Source organism: Haliotis cracherodii, unplaced genomic scaffold, assembly GCF_022045235.1.
Source record: "Haliotis cracherodii isolate W230 unplaced genomic scaffold, xgHalCrac1.p SCAF_15, whole genome shotgun sequence".
Lineage (NCBI taxonomy): Eukaryota > Metazoa > Mollusca > Gastropoda > Lepetellida > Haliotidae > Haliotis > Haliotis cracherodii.
This window is the reverse complement of record NW_027266270.1, coordinates 3,816,916-3,832,500: the sequence shown is the minus strand read 5'-3', so window position 1 is coordinate 3,832,500 and position 15,585 is coordinate 3,816,916. Positions and strand designations below refer to the sequence as shown.

Genomic DNA, 15,585 nt, shown 5'->3' with positions numbered 1-15,585 from the left:
TGGTACCTCTAGAATCAGCCTCTTGACACAATGTATTCTTACCTATACATTTGTCCTAAGTCACGAAAATGTCAATGCTTGCATTAAGTTTAATTCGCATTCATACGGACGGGCATCCGATAAACTTTCTAAAGTTTTTTTAAAATGTTTGGTTCAATTCTTAAATTATGCAGATTCTGTCATTTCATATATTAATGAATATTTTAATATATTCTCGTCACTGTACTTTTTGCAGTGACAATTGAGCCATTTGTTGGTTAATTATTCCTCGATTATAAAAACAAAATAAAACATAATTTGTAATCATTCTCGACTAATCTGACAAACTACATATATTCTATGCTTCTCGTATCCTGACATGTTTTTCTGACAGGTTAGAAAAGAACACTCACAAACGAAACTTACTGCCCACACCACCAATATGACATGCGAGAGGACGTACAGTTTCCGGTATAGCCAAATATCATATTTCCGTCGTTTTGTTTTCATTTTGATTATCTTAAAATAAACATTAGTATCGAAGTATTTATATTTGGCAAACATTTATCACGTTAATCAAACACTTGAGACGGCTAGAACCCAAGTGTCAATGCCACGCACGAAATCACACTGATAACCGACAAGGTGTACGTCGTGATAGTTCTCATGGGACCCAGATATGAATATGATGCCTTCATCTTTGTTGCTGAAATCCTTATCAGGCATTCATCCAAAGACAAGAGTGATATTTGTTTTTAATTCTATATATATTCATTACAAAATATAGAATATAACGATCGTTGATATATCTGATATCAAAAGACACGAGGGTGAGATTTTATTTATCATCCAACATCATTCTTCCAACTTTTTCAGTTTGTAGACAGTAATCAGTGTCTGAAGTGTAAAAAGTACTGCTAACAATGTAGATATCGCTTGATTTCACCTAAGCGATTTCTCCTGTGGGAGCCAGGTATATATATATTCTAGTATATTCTAGTTCTTTTTTTGTTTGTTCACAGAATATTTGTATATTTGAACTTGTATATTTGATACATATAAATGATCTTCAAGCGTCATTAAAGTTCAAATATATATGATCTTCAAGCGTCATTGAAGTTTAAATATATATGATCATCAAGGGTTATTGAAATTCAAATATACATATAAGCTATGGACAAAAAAGGACCAGAATATGTGAGCAAGGAGGCGAGACGTAAAGAGGAATAAACGCCCTACCTGAAAAAACCATGTGAAGAAAGTGCGCCATGGTGCTTGCTGTTCTGAGCTGGTCTTTTCCGTGTCGGGATGAAGCTATGTGGCACCTACCGTACACGCCGCTCTTTTAATATCATCTGTTGCCACAACAGTCAGAGAAACATGTTGTGCAATACACTGACTCCCTAGGATGGGTCCAGTCTATACATTGTGTAGCCAAGGAGACAAGGGCCCATTACAGAAACGACCATTACCGGGACTCATTTCAAGGTGAGGCTCTTCACTCCTGGCCAATGAGAGAGGAGGTGTCTTGCTGTTTATCAGCCAATGGTATAGCAACTGTCGTGGTGGTGTGTGTTTGTTCAGTTGTCCCCGGGAAGGTCACTATCATCCAGGTTACAGAAGATCGTCCATATTCAAAATGTTTCTTGCACAGGATTCAGTAGCAGTTATTTTTAATATACATTTAGCCAATATGTGAAATGAACTTTCTGATAAAGCAAAATATCATTATTTCCTTTGCATATGTAGATTTATGAATTCTGATTGATATATATATATATATATATATATATATATATATATATATATATATATATATTGAAACCCTGAATGTTGTCTTTAATTTAATTCATTTGTTATCAGTGGTTATTAGTGGTTTAGAATAATCTCCCAAACTATAACTATATATATATATATATATATATGTTACAGTTTGGGAGATTTTTCTAAACCACTGATAACCACTGATAACAAATGAATTAAATTAAAGACAACATTTCTTGTTTCTTGTCATGTTTCTTCTGAAAACGTCGTCCAACTGATGTGAGAATATGTACCCAGTAAATACTTTTTTACTTTTTCTTCTAAATTAAGTTGTAAAACAATGTTAGGAGTGAATCCAAAAGAATAAACAATATATTTTAAAACTTGATTCAAAGTTATGAACTGCTCAAAATTATGCCTGAACAGAATATCCGGGAAATTATTTCCAGACAATTTAGGTAGAAAGAAATGAGGAAGGCTGAAAAGGATTCTCCTTGTCGCACACCTGTGTAGCCTGTGAAATGATTAGTACAATCATGTACTGCGGGATGACAGACTCATTAATAGTGATGCCATTCAAAGGTAACGACGCCATTTCAGTTTCTGCTCAAGATTTCATGCCGAAATTGTGTCCCCATAAAATAATTCTTCAAATAATTCAACATTCAAACATATTTCAGACGTGTATGCATTACAGATTGATTTGTCTTTGGTCCAGCTTGTTGAAATGTTATGAACTTTATAACAGAGTATATTTCTGACATATGAACAGCCTTTGACAAAGCTGCTGTCGATGATGGGCCGCGTTGCCCGAGATACTGACTAAACAGAAAGTCAAGGGGCGAGCGCTAAGACATTTTAAGACACAGTTGGACAGGAAAGTGGTTATTGTTATAGACATACCTGAACATCGAGGTTGAATGGAGTCAGATGACACCCCACGTACTCGACCTCTCTTCCAGCGCTGTTTACACATTCCCCCAGAGAGCGGGGATAGGGTTGCATCTTCCATTATCGTCTTCTGTGTACACATATTGTGAAATAACGACTGTAAATTTCTTGGTGAAAGGATATAAATGCAAAACTGTTTTCGAGAAATTACTTTACAAATCTTGTTTTGTGTTGTTTGAAGACAAGATAGAGTTGGTTTATATCAGACATATCTATCATGTCAACAGTCTGGCAACATCCCATTAGTTGCACTCATTAGTTAGACACCCGTCAATTAGACGTCCATCAGGTAGACACCCATAAGGTCAGGTTCACACAGAGCCGATTATGGCTCCCATTTGAGCTCAGACAGCGCTACGAAACGAGAAGTGAAAAAGTCGGATTACTGTCCTCAAGGATCTGGAATGCCTATCATTGTCCGAATGCAGTCGTATACGTTCGTAACAGAGTCCTACGGATCGGGAAAGGTCCAGAGAGGTCGGCCACGCACTCCCGACCGTATTGTGCGTCCCGTTCGGGAAACTCACCCGATTTTGTCTTGTCGGATTACAATCGTGACTATGTCTTGACAGATTCTGCTGTATCAGATCAATATCGTAACAATGTCCTAAGTTGTCTAAAAGGTGTCCTGTGGATCAGAACGCTGTCCTGATAAACGGGCAATCCAGACTGCGTCCAGATCTTGCCGAATAAGAACCGTCTTGGTCGGTTCACTGTCCGGTCACTCTCGGATCTCTGTCGGATCTCTGTCGGATCTCTGTCGGATCTCTGTCGGATCGCATTCGGGAAAATCGGAACGCTGTCGGGACATATTCGGTCGTTTTTTACCATGCGGAAGATATAAATTGGATCAGATTCGGATTGAGAACGGGAGAAATCGGGACGAATTCGGCTTGAAACGGCTGAATCGGGACGCTTCCTGAACAATATCTGCTTGTTTGTGAATCTAACGCCACGAATCACAGTTCTTGATCTTAAACGGGATTAAATTTTAAACGGGAATGGTCCTATCAAGGACGGCAGCGTGACTGAGCCCTTCGATCGGCAGACATCCGTAAGTCAGACTCCCGTAAGTAAGACACGCATTGGTTAGACACCATTTAGTAAGACACCCTTTTGTAAGGGACACTCGTAGGTTAGACACCCGTTAGTTAGACACCCTTTAGTAAGACACCCTTTAGTTAGACACCCTTTAGTTAGACACTCGTTAGTTAGACACCCGTTAGTTAGACACTCGTTAGTTAGACATTCGTAAGTTAGACATCCATTAGTTAGACACTCGTAGGTTAGACACCCGTAAGGTAGACACCCGTAAGTTAGACACTCGTTAGTTAGACACTCATTAGTTAGACATTCATTAGTTAGACACTCGTTATTTAGACACCCATTAGTAAGACACCCCTTTTGACGACAGTTTTTACCCACGGTTGTAACGTTGGGCGATGGGATGGTCTGGTGGTTCAATCGTTGCCATCATGCCGATGACCCGGTTCGATTCCCACATGTGTCGTGAAGTCTAAACTTGTAATTGAATTCGGCTATATCGAAGTCGAATTTTAGGAAAGGAAGACCAAATTTGTAATGGAACTCGGCTTGAACGAATTCAAATACGACAAAGTAGGATTGAACTTGTCATTGAGCTCAGCTATACCGACGTCAAATAAAGACACGTCAGAAGAACGCAGATCACGACATACGATATTTTTCAATGAACAAGTTGGGCTTTTCAGATAAGTACTCACGGACACTGCTCCATGATCCAAGTACGCGTTTGAATGGATTGCTTGTAAGCTTATTGCATTATTATATTTCCAAACTATTCAACACACAGCGATTTGGATCTTTTAAAGTTTAGGAAGAGTGTATTACAAGTAAATAGAACATATACACTGATGGCCGTTTCCTCCACTGTGATGTATTGTTTAGGAACGACCACAAAATAAGGTATGTTGGTCACGTATCTAACCTCAACATTCCTTACATGGATACCGTATTTACCTGTGCCGACGATGATTCAGCAAGGGCCACGCTGTTACATCGTCTTGACAGTTTACCTGTTACAGGAAATATGATCAGGAAAGATGCATAATCCTAGCAAATTTATATGTGTGTATGTATGCTCTGATCTGGCCTGTTATAGGTGGAGGTGGAGTATGTTTTGGGTTGGTACTGTATTAGAAATAGACATTGTGTTTAGTGGTTTGTTTGACTAGATAATCGAGACTGGTGACTCTCTGGCGTTGTTTAGGTGGATAATTGAGACTGTTGACTCTCTGTCGTTGTTTGAGTTGATAATCAAGACTGGTGACTCTCTGGCGTTGTTTGAGTTGATAATCAAGACTGGTGACTATCTGGCGTTGTTTGAGTAGATAATCGAGACTGGTAACTCTCTGGCTTTGTTTAGTTAGATAATCGAGACTTATTACTCCCTGACAGTGTTTTGTTAGATAATCGAGACTGGTTACTCACTGGCGTTGTTTAGTTAGATAATCGAGACTGGTTACTCACTGACGTTGTTTTGTGAGATAATCGAGACTTGTGATTCTGTGGCGTGCTTAGGTAGATAATCGAGACTGGTTACTCTCTGGCGTTGTTTGAGTAGATAATCGAGACTGGTTACTCTCTAACGTTGTTTAGTTAGATAATCGAGACTGGGTACTCACTGGCGTTGTTAAGTTAGATAAACGAGAGTGGTTACTCTCTGGCGCTGTTTAGCAAGATTATCGAGACTAGTAACTGGCTTTGTTTAGTTAGATCATCGAGACTGGTTACTCTGTGGCTTTGTTCAGTCAGATAATTGAGAGTGGTTACTCTTTGGCGCTGTTTAGTTAGATAATGGAGACTTATTACTCCCTGACAGTGTTTTGTTAGATAATTGAGACTGGTTACTCACTGGCGTTGTTTAGCTAGATTATCGAGACTAGTAACTGGCTTTGTTTAGTTAGATAACCGAGACTGGTTACTCTGTGGCTTTGTTTAGTTAGATAATCGAGACTGGCTACTCTCTTCTTTCGATTACTGACCAAAGATATTCAACTTTTTCTGTGAAAGGAAGTGTCGAACAAGGTTGTTTTTTGTTCAAGTCAAGTTTGTCCAATGAATATAAACTGGGCGACAAAAGAAAGTATAGGTCGAGTTCCATGATCGATAAAAAAAATAACAAGAAGGGGTTTTGTTGTAAATTATAATATAATCTAGGGAGAGGTAACAAATGATTGATCAACCACAGTTTGAATGAAATTGTGCAATCACAGGTAATGTAAGCTCAAGGTAAACAATGGTGGGGTAAGAAATTTCATTTTCAAAAGTTGTCTGAAATGTCACCATAAAATTGTCAGACACACTACAAGTTCATTGTCGACACAGTTGCCTTCAATAGCGTGTATGACGTCCAGCTGCCTCAATGCAGTGATACGCCGCCTCATCGATGACGTCAGTCTTCTGATGACGTGAACTAGAGTCCGTTGCCACTCGTCTCTTAGGCCTGCTGCAATTGTTGTCTGTTGACGGGAGACTGATGGCGTGCTCTAATCTGTCTGTCAAGATGGTCCCACGGATGTTCAATAGGATACATATCTGGTGAGTGGGCAGGCCAGGGCAAAACGTCAACGTTCTGCTGGTTTAGAAAGTTCCGAGTCAGTCTTGCAGTATGGGGCCTGGCACTGTCGTGTTGAAACAATGTCCCCTGCTGTTGGTTTTGTAAGAACGGAAGCACAACTGGCTGCAACACTTGGTCTCTGTACTGCACAGCGTTCAGGTTTCCCTGTGTTATCACCAAATCAGTCTTCTGATCTCCACAAATACCGCCCCACACCATGACACCTCCCCCGCAGAATGGATGGACCTCTCGAATACACGCCGGAGCCAAACGTTCCCCTCTGCGTCGATATACTCGTTCTCTGCCATCATTTTGAAACAGGCTAAACCGACTTTCATCAGTAAACAGCACTCGACGCCAATTTCTCACTTGTCAGCGTCGAACCTGCCTCGCCCATCGCAGTCTCTGGCGTCGATGTTGAGCAGTCAGTACCATTCCTCGGAAAAGACGATACGCTCGGATTCCAGCAGCACGAAGTCGGCGTAGTACTGTACGTTGGCTAATGGGATGTCCCAACGCTGTTGCTGCCGTCGCCGTTACGAATTCTCTTTCGCAGGTGAATAAGCTGTATCTGACCGACTAGTTATCGCTGTTTTTAGGAAAATTACAAATTGCCAACCTATACTTTCTTTTGCCGCTTAGTTTATGTTGAGACCTAAACGAACCGCTTCTAGCCACAAGTAATGACGGCAAGGAGCCTCGGACAAGTATCTCGCTGTAGGTACTGATGCATTATTCGAGACAAGTGGAGTACAAACAGAAGAAAGTGCCGACGGGGTCCGTGCCGGGACCACTTAAGATATCAATTTAGAACGCTAAGGAGGTAGAATAGCCTCTCAATCTTTCTTGTCTCTAGCTTTAATGGCACTTCAAGACCTCTCGTCAACACTCTTCAAGCCAGTTACGATGCTTTATAATTTGATGAACGTATGATAGTTATAGTTGAAAAGAAAACAGAAAACTCCGGTTTTATTGTACAAAATATATGTAACAAACACTTCACCTTTGACACAGACGTTCCGCCCACCTCAACATTTAAAACATTAGTCCCGTGAAGATCCGGGGTAGAATAGGTCACCAGCTACCCATGCTTGCCGTATAAGGCGACTGTTCTTGTCGTAAGAGACGACTAACGGGATCGGGTGGTAAGGCTCACTGGCTTGGTTGATGCATGTCATCGTATCCCTATTCCGTGGATCGATGTCCATGATGTCAATCACTGGATTGTCTGGTCAAGACTCCTTTTCTACTGACAGTCGTCATTTAGCTGTAATATTGCTGAGTGCGGCGTTAAACAACAAACAAACAAACAAACAAACATAAAGCAATAACGGTAGAAATGTGGAGGGCGTTTCCATATTTTACGGTTCAGTAAATGAAGCCTGTCGCATTTTACTATTTTGACTTGTACCATATGTTCCCCCAGGTGAACAATAGACTTACCTTTGCATAGGGGCAGGATGGTATCATCACTTATTGATAGTGATGGTCTGAATCGTACAATGGACTGTATTAAGGATTAAGGATTATGTTGAGAGAGAGAGAGAGAGAGAGAGAGAGAGAGAGAGAGAGAGAGAGAGAGAGAGAGAGAGAGAGAGAGAGAGGGTTGGTTATAATGCGTTTTTTTAATACTTCGGTGTGAATGACTAAATTTTTGTAATTGAGAAAAGTTCTATTTTCATTGTAGTAAACATAACACTTGATATTTCACTGCATTGAACATAACACTTGATATTTCACTACATTGAATATAACACTTGATACTAGTATTTCACTGCATTGAACATAATACTTGATATTTGACTGCATTGAACATAACACTTGATATTTGACTGCAGTGAACATAACACTTGATATTTGACTGCATTGAACATAACACTTGATATTTGACTGCATTGAACATAACACTTGATATTGACTGCATTGAACATAACACTTGATATTTGACTGCATTGAACATAACACTTGATATTTGACTGCATTGAACATAACACTTGATATTTGACTGCATTGCACATAACACTTGATATTTGACTGCACTGAACCTTACACTTGATATTTGACTGCAGTGAACATAACACTTGATATTTGACTGCATTGAACATAACACTTGATATTTGACTGCATTGAACATAACACTTGATATTTGACTGCATTGAACATAACACTTGATATTTGACTGCATTGCACATAACACTTGATATTTGACTGCACTGAACCTTACACTTGATATTTGACTGCAGTGAACATAACACTTGATATTTGACTGCATTGAACATAACACTTGATATTTGACTGCATTGAACATAACACTTGATATTTGACTGCATTGAACATTACACTTGATGTTTGACTGCAGTGAACATAACACTTGATATTTGACTGCATTGAACATAACACTTGATATTTGACTGAATTGAACATTAAACTTGATATTTGACTGCATTGAACCTTACACTTGATATTGACTGCATTGAACATAACACTTGATATTTGACTGCAGTGAACATAACACTTGATATTTGACTGCATTGAACATAACACTTGATATTTGACTGCATTGCACATAACACTTGATATTTGACTGCATTGAACCTTACACTTGATATTTGACTGCAGTGAACATAACACTTGATATTTGACTGCATTGAACATAACACTTGATATTTGACTGCATTGAACATAACACTTGATATTTGACTGCATTGAACATAACACTTGATATTTGACTGCATTGCACATAACACTTGATATTTGACTGCACTGAACCTTACACTTGATATTTGACTGCATTGAACATAACACTTGATATTTGACTGCATTGAACATAACACTTGATATTTGACTGCATTGAACATAACACTTGATATTTGACTGCATTGAACATAACACTTGATATTTGACTGAATTGAACATTAAACTTGATATTTGACTGCATTGAACATAACACTTGATGTTGGTAAGGATCGCTGACTTGGTTTATTGACTGATTGAGTGAGTGAGTGAGTATAACTAGCATTTGTTATAAATATCTGAAAACAACTCAAAATATTTACACATTTTCATTAACATATGTAGATGTGCTTCTCTCTCTCTCACTCACTCTCTCTCTCTCTCTCTCTCTCTGTGGAATCGATAGATTCAGACAAGTACTTTCTCTAAATAAAAGCGACAACATAATCCTTAATCCTTAATCATAAGACGGTTAAATACAGTCCATTGTACGATTCAGACGATCACTATCAATAAGTGATGATACCATCCTGCCCCCATGCAAAGGCAAGTCTATTGTTCACCTGGGGGAACATATGGTACAAGTCAAAACAGTAAAATGCGACAGGCTTCATTTACTGAGCCGTAAAATATGGAAACGCCCTCCACATTTCTACCGTTATTGCTTTATGTTTGTTTGTTTGTTGTTTAACGCCGCACTCAGCAATATTACAGCTAAATGACGACTGTCAGTAGAAAAGGACAATCCAGTGATTGACATCATGGACATCGATCCACGGAATAGGGATACGATGACATGCATCAACCAAGTCAGTGAGCCTTACCACCCGATCCCGTTAGTCGTCTCTTACGACAAGCACAATCGCCTTTTACGGCAAGCATGGGTAGCTGGAGACCTATTCTACCCCGGATCTTCACGGATCTAATGTTTTAAATGTTGAGGTGGGCGGAACGTCTGTGTCAAAGGTGAAGTGTTTGTTACATAGTGAGCCCTGTGTTGCCCTCTGAAGACGGTAGCGGCGATGACGTGGTGTCGGAATGGGTCCTCGGTGTGGCCTGTGACAGTGGAGGTGTCTGCTCGTCTATCGTCGACGCACGGTGTCCGCACTAATGTGTCGCTGGTGTGTCCCCATGGTCTGTCGAGCAGTTTCCGCAGCAGTAACACGGTGATCTTGAAGATGCTGTCGCAGAATCTGACGATCCTGACGTCGGATGGTGACCCTTGGTCTTATATTTGTAATGCATTGGCTATTTAGCGGGCGATCTGTCCAATTTGCAATCGTCCAAAGGCTTGCCGTCGCTGATTACTTGTCACTCGTGGCATATTGTAGCAATTCAATAACGAATGAATCTGACAAAAATTACCCAGGTATTTAAAAGACAACTTTTCATGCAATGTTACTTGCGCTGACGTTTTTTAGCGGTTCAGTATATATATATATATATATATATATATACCACATGCCAATACCCCGCCGGACAATACCCGACACCTGGTGTCAGTACCCCACACCCAGTTATTTTAGTTACCTAGGTTGTTCAGTGTTGAAGAGAGTGGGAACATTTTCGTTAATGACATTGGTATTGTTGTTTGCGTTTACACTTCAGAGTGGTCGTGGTCATGTATAGGGAGAGTTGGGTCAGTTGCTTTGTTTACACGTCATGGACGGGTGTCACACTTTAGGGTGATGGGATGAAGTAGAATAGGGGGCACGGGTAATACATAGCTCCTGACCTAGAGAATATAATACTTTGAGCAGACCACAAAAATTAACTGACGGAAAATAGTACAAATCCAAACAAATTAGTGTGTTCATTATTACTTTATTTTATAAGTGTTGTGAAGAAAACATTTACCCACTAGAGTAGAAGAAATGCAAATAAATATGAATTGTGTCAACAATTCGGAGAATGATGTAAAAAACAATTTTTTTGTAAATACAAAATGTAATATACGGCGTGGGGAAATGTGGTAATGTCAATGTGGGTCATATCTGTGTGGTGTATTGTACATGTGGGGTAATGTCAATGTGGGTCATATCCGTGTGGTGTATTGTACATGTGGGGTAATGTCAATATGGGTCATATCCGTGTGGTGTATTGTACATGTGGGGTAATGTCAATGTGGGTCATGTCCGTGTGGTGTATTGTACATGTGGGGTAATGTCAATGTGGGTCATATCCGTGTGGTGTATTGTACATGTGGGGTAATGTCAATGTGGGTCATATCCGTGTGGTGTATTGTACATGCGGGGTAATGTCAATGTGGGTCATATCCGTGTGGTGTATTGTACATGCGGGGTAATGTCAATGTGGGTCATATCCGTGTGGTGTATAGTACATGTGGGGTAATGTCAATGTGGGTCATATCCGTGTGGTGTATTGTACATGCGGGGTAATGTCAATGTGGGTCATATCCGTGTGGTGTATTGTACATGCGGGGTAATGTCAATGTGGGTCATATCCGTGTGGTGTATTGTACATGTGGAGTAATGTCAATGTGGGTCATGTCCGTGTGGTGTATTGTACATGTGGGGTAATGTCAATGTGGGTCATATCCGTGTGGTGTATTGTACATGTGGGGTAATGTCAATGTGGGTCATGTCCGTGTGGTGTATTGTACATGTGGGGTAATGTCAATGTGGGTCATGTCCGTGTGGTGTATTGTACATGTGGGGTAATGTCAATGTGGGTCATATCCGTGTGGTGTATAGTACATGTGGGGTAATGTCAATGTGGGTCATATCCGTGTGGTGTATTGTACATGCGGGGTAATGTCAATGTGGGTCATATCCGTGTGGTGTATAGTACATGTGGGGTAATGTCAATGTGGGTCATATCCGTGTGGTGTATTGTACATGCGGGGTAATGTCAATGTGGGTCATATCCGTGTGGTGTATTGTACATGCGGGGTAATGTCAGTGAGGGTCATGTCCGTGTGGTGTATTGTACATGTGGAGTAATGCCAATGTGGGTCATGTCTGTGTAGTGTATTGTACATGTGGGGTAATGTCAATGTGGGTCATATCCGTGTGGTGTATTGTAACTGTGGGGTAATGTCAATGTGGGTCATGTCCGTGTGGTGTATTGTACCTGTGGGGTAATGTCAATGTGGGTCATGTCAATGTGGTGTATTGTACCTGTGGGGTAATGTCAATGTGGGTCATGTCCGTGTGGTGTATTGTACATGCGGGGTAATGTCAATGTGGGTCATGTCCGTGTGGTGTATTGTACCTGTGGGGTAATGTCAATGTGGGTCATATCCGTGTGGTGTATTGTACATGTGGGGTAATGTCAATGTGGGTCATGTCCGTGTGGTGTATTGTACATGTGGAGTAATGTCAATGTGGGTCATGTCCGTGTGGTGTATTGTACATGTGGGGTAATGTCAATGTGGGTCATGTCCGTGTGGTGTATTGTACATGTGGGGTAATGTCAATGAGGGTCATGTCCGTGTGGTGTATTGTACATGTGGAGTAATGTCAATGTGGGTCATATCCGTGTGGTGTATTGTACATGTGGGGTAATGTCAATGTGGGTCATATCCGTGTGGTGTATTGTACATGTGGGGTAATGTCAATGTGGGTCATGTCCGTGTGGTGTATTGTACATGCGGGGTAATGTCAATGTGGGTCATGTCTGTGTAGTGTATTGTACATGTGGGGTAATGTCAATGTGGGTCATATCCGTGTGGTGTATTGTACATGTGGGGTAATGTCAATGTGGGTCATGTCCGTGTGGTGTATTGTACATGCGGGGTAATGTCAATGTGGGTCATGTCCGTGTGGTGTATTGTACATGTGGGGTAATGTCAATGTGGGTCATGTCCGTGTGGTGTATTGTACATGCGGGGTAATGTCAATGTGGAGTAATGTCAATGTGGGTCATGTCCGTGTGGTGTATTGTACACGCGGGGTTATGTCAATGTGAGTCACGTCCGTGTGGTGTATTGTACATGCGGGGTAATGTCAATGTGGGTCATATCCGTGTGGTGTATTGTACATGTGGGGTAATGTCAATGTGGGTCATATCCGTGTGGTGTATTGTACATGCGGGGTAATGTCAATGTGGGTCATGTCCGTGTGGTGTATTGTACATGTGGGGTAATGTCAATGTGGGTCATATCCGTGTGGTGTATTGTACATGCGGGGTAATGTCAATGTGGGTCATGTCCGTGTAGTGTATTGTACATGTGGGGTAATGTCAATGAGGGTCATGTCCGTGTGGTGTATTGTACATGCGGGGTAATGTCAATGTGGGTCATATCCGTGTGGTGTATTGTACATGTGGGGTAATGTCAATGTGGGTCATGTCCGTGTGGTGTATTGTACATGCGGGGTAATGTCAATGTGGGTCATGTCCGTGTGGTGTATTGTACATGTGGGGTAATGTCAATGTGGGTCATGTCCGTGTGGTGTATTGTACATGCGGGGTAATGTCAATGTGGAGTAATGTCAATGTGGGTCATGTCCGTGTGGTGTATTGTACACGCGGGGTTATGTCAATGTGAGTCACGTCCGTGTGGTGTATTGTACATGTGGGGTAATGTCAATGTGGGTCATGTCCGTGTGGTGTATTGTACATGCGGGGTAATGTCAATGTGGAGTAATGTCAATGTGGGTCATGTCCGTGTGGTGTATTGTACACGCGGGGTTATGTCAATGTGAGTCACGTCCGTGTGGTGTATTGTACACGCGGGGTTATGTCAATGTGGGTCATGTCCGTGTGGTGTATTGTACATGTGGGGTAATGTCAATGTGGGTCATATCCGTGTGGTGTATTGTACATGCGGGGTAATGTCAATGTGGAGTAATGTCAATGTGGGTCATGTCCGTGTGGTGTATTGTACACGCGGGGTTATGTCAATGTGAGTCACGTCCGTGTGGTGTATTGTACACGCGGGGTTATGTCAATGTGGGTCATGTCCGTGTGGTGTATTGTACATGTGGGGTAATGTCAATGTGGGTCATATCCGTGTGAAGTATTGTACATGCGGGGTAATGTCAATGTGGGGTAATGCCAATGTGGGTCATGTCCGTATGGTGTATTGTACATGTGTGGTAATGTCAGTGTGGGTCATGTCCGTGTGGTGTATTGTACATGTGGGGTTATGTCAATGTGGGGTAATGTCAATGAGGGTCATGTCCGTATGGTGTATTGTACATGTGTGGTAATGTCAGTGTGGGTCATGTCCGTGTGGTGTATTGTACATGTGGGGTTATGTCAATGTGGGGTAATGTCAATGTGGGTCATGTCCGTGTGGTGTATTGTACACGTGGTGAAATGTCCTTCACCTTCCGAAGAGCAGATACAGTCAAACAACGTTGTGTTGAACTTTTATGTGTCGAAATTATCTCGAAAGAAATGCATGGTTCCTTCTTTATTCCTCACGTTTGCTTGTGCCGAACCTCGGATAAGTCGAAGTATTTACGAAGGTCCCTTCAACTTGGACACAACGAAAAAATTGTGCTAAGAGTTTTTTTTAATTTATTGAATACGGTTTTATTAATTGTGTGTTTTATATATTGTTATAATGACATGCTGGTACAGAAATGAAGTGTTATATGGCAGTGCATTATATTCTTGAAAATGATCCCCCGCCGTGATATTGCTGGAATATTGCTAAAAGCGGCGTAAAACCATACTCACTCACTCACTTGAAAGTGATTGTAACCTGTATTACATTGTTTCTGTAGGGATTCGATAGACGCTCATTGAATTGCGTTTGGACAGTGATTAGTTGTCAGGAATGTAGTACTGTTTAATGTAAGCAGCTTAACTTTGATAGTATTGAACAATGATACATATACTTAAGATTATACTGCTAAAGGTGAAGGGCATAATATCAAACAGTAGAAGCGATTGGAGTAGTGGTCATGAATGAAAGGATCGGAAGTATACCAAACCATTACCATGTTAATCTAATCGACTGGCTGGTTTGATTTGAACAATGTTATATTAAACAAAAGCATACATTTAACACGTAAAAAAATATAAGTATATGCATTAGATAAAAAGCATAATGTTTATTTTTCAAGGAATGTTTAGCTGTTACCCTTTATTGAAAATATCTTTTAATGCTTATTAATATTTAACAGAGCTTTCGAGTGAGGATCTTTTTATTGTTTTAGTCTTGGACGTATAATTTATATATAAGTATTTAAACTGTAAATGCGGGTATTTCAAAATTTAATTAAATAATTAATGAGTGTAGGGAACTGCTTATCGCCAAATCAGCGTGCAGACAGAATAAGGGTAATGGCTTTCATCCTCCAAAGGGGGAGTGTTATAGTCCTAGGGGGAAGTGATTTGACCCCCCTGCGCCGGGTCTCGAGCCACGGAGTCTGGAGGCATAAACGACAAAACTCTGTACAGCGAACTGCGTCACCTTAGGCGACCTCTTTGGTATGTATAATGTGTTAGCAAGGAAAACAGTATATCTGTGTAAGTTAGTGTGTTGCGATGGGACAATAGTGATCCTCCATGACCTCGTGGATGACCTGACCAGCAGTGTTCTTCTTCTCCTGCACTTTACAACAAGGTTAGTTTCGTGTTTAGAT

General features: G+C 40.8%; 1 pseudogene; it reads right to left on the bottom strand.

Moving 5' to 3' along the window:
* The window catches only part of LOC139461724 (fibropellin-1-like), an 11,821-nt pseudogene extending 10,543 nt beyond the window's left edge, over window positions 1–1,278 (bottom strand).
* Window positions 1,279–15,585: the final 14,307 nt, after the last annotated feature.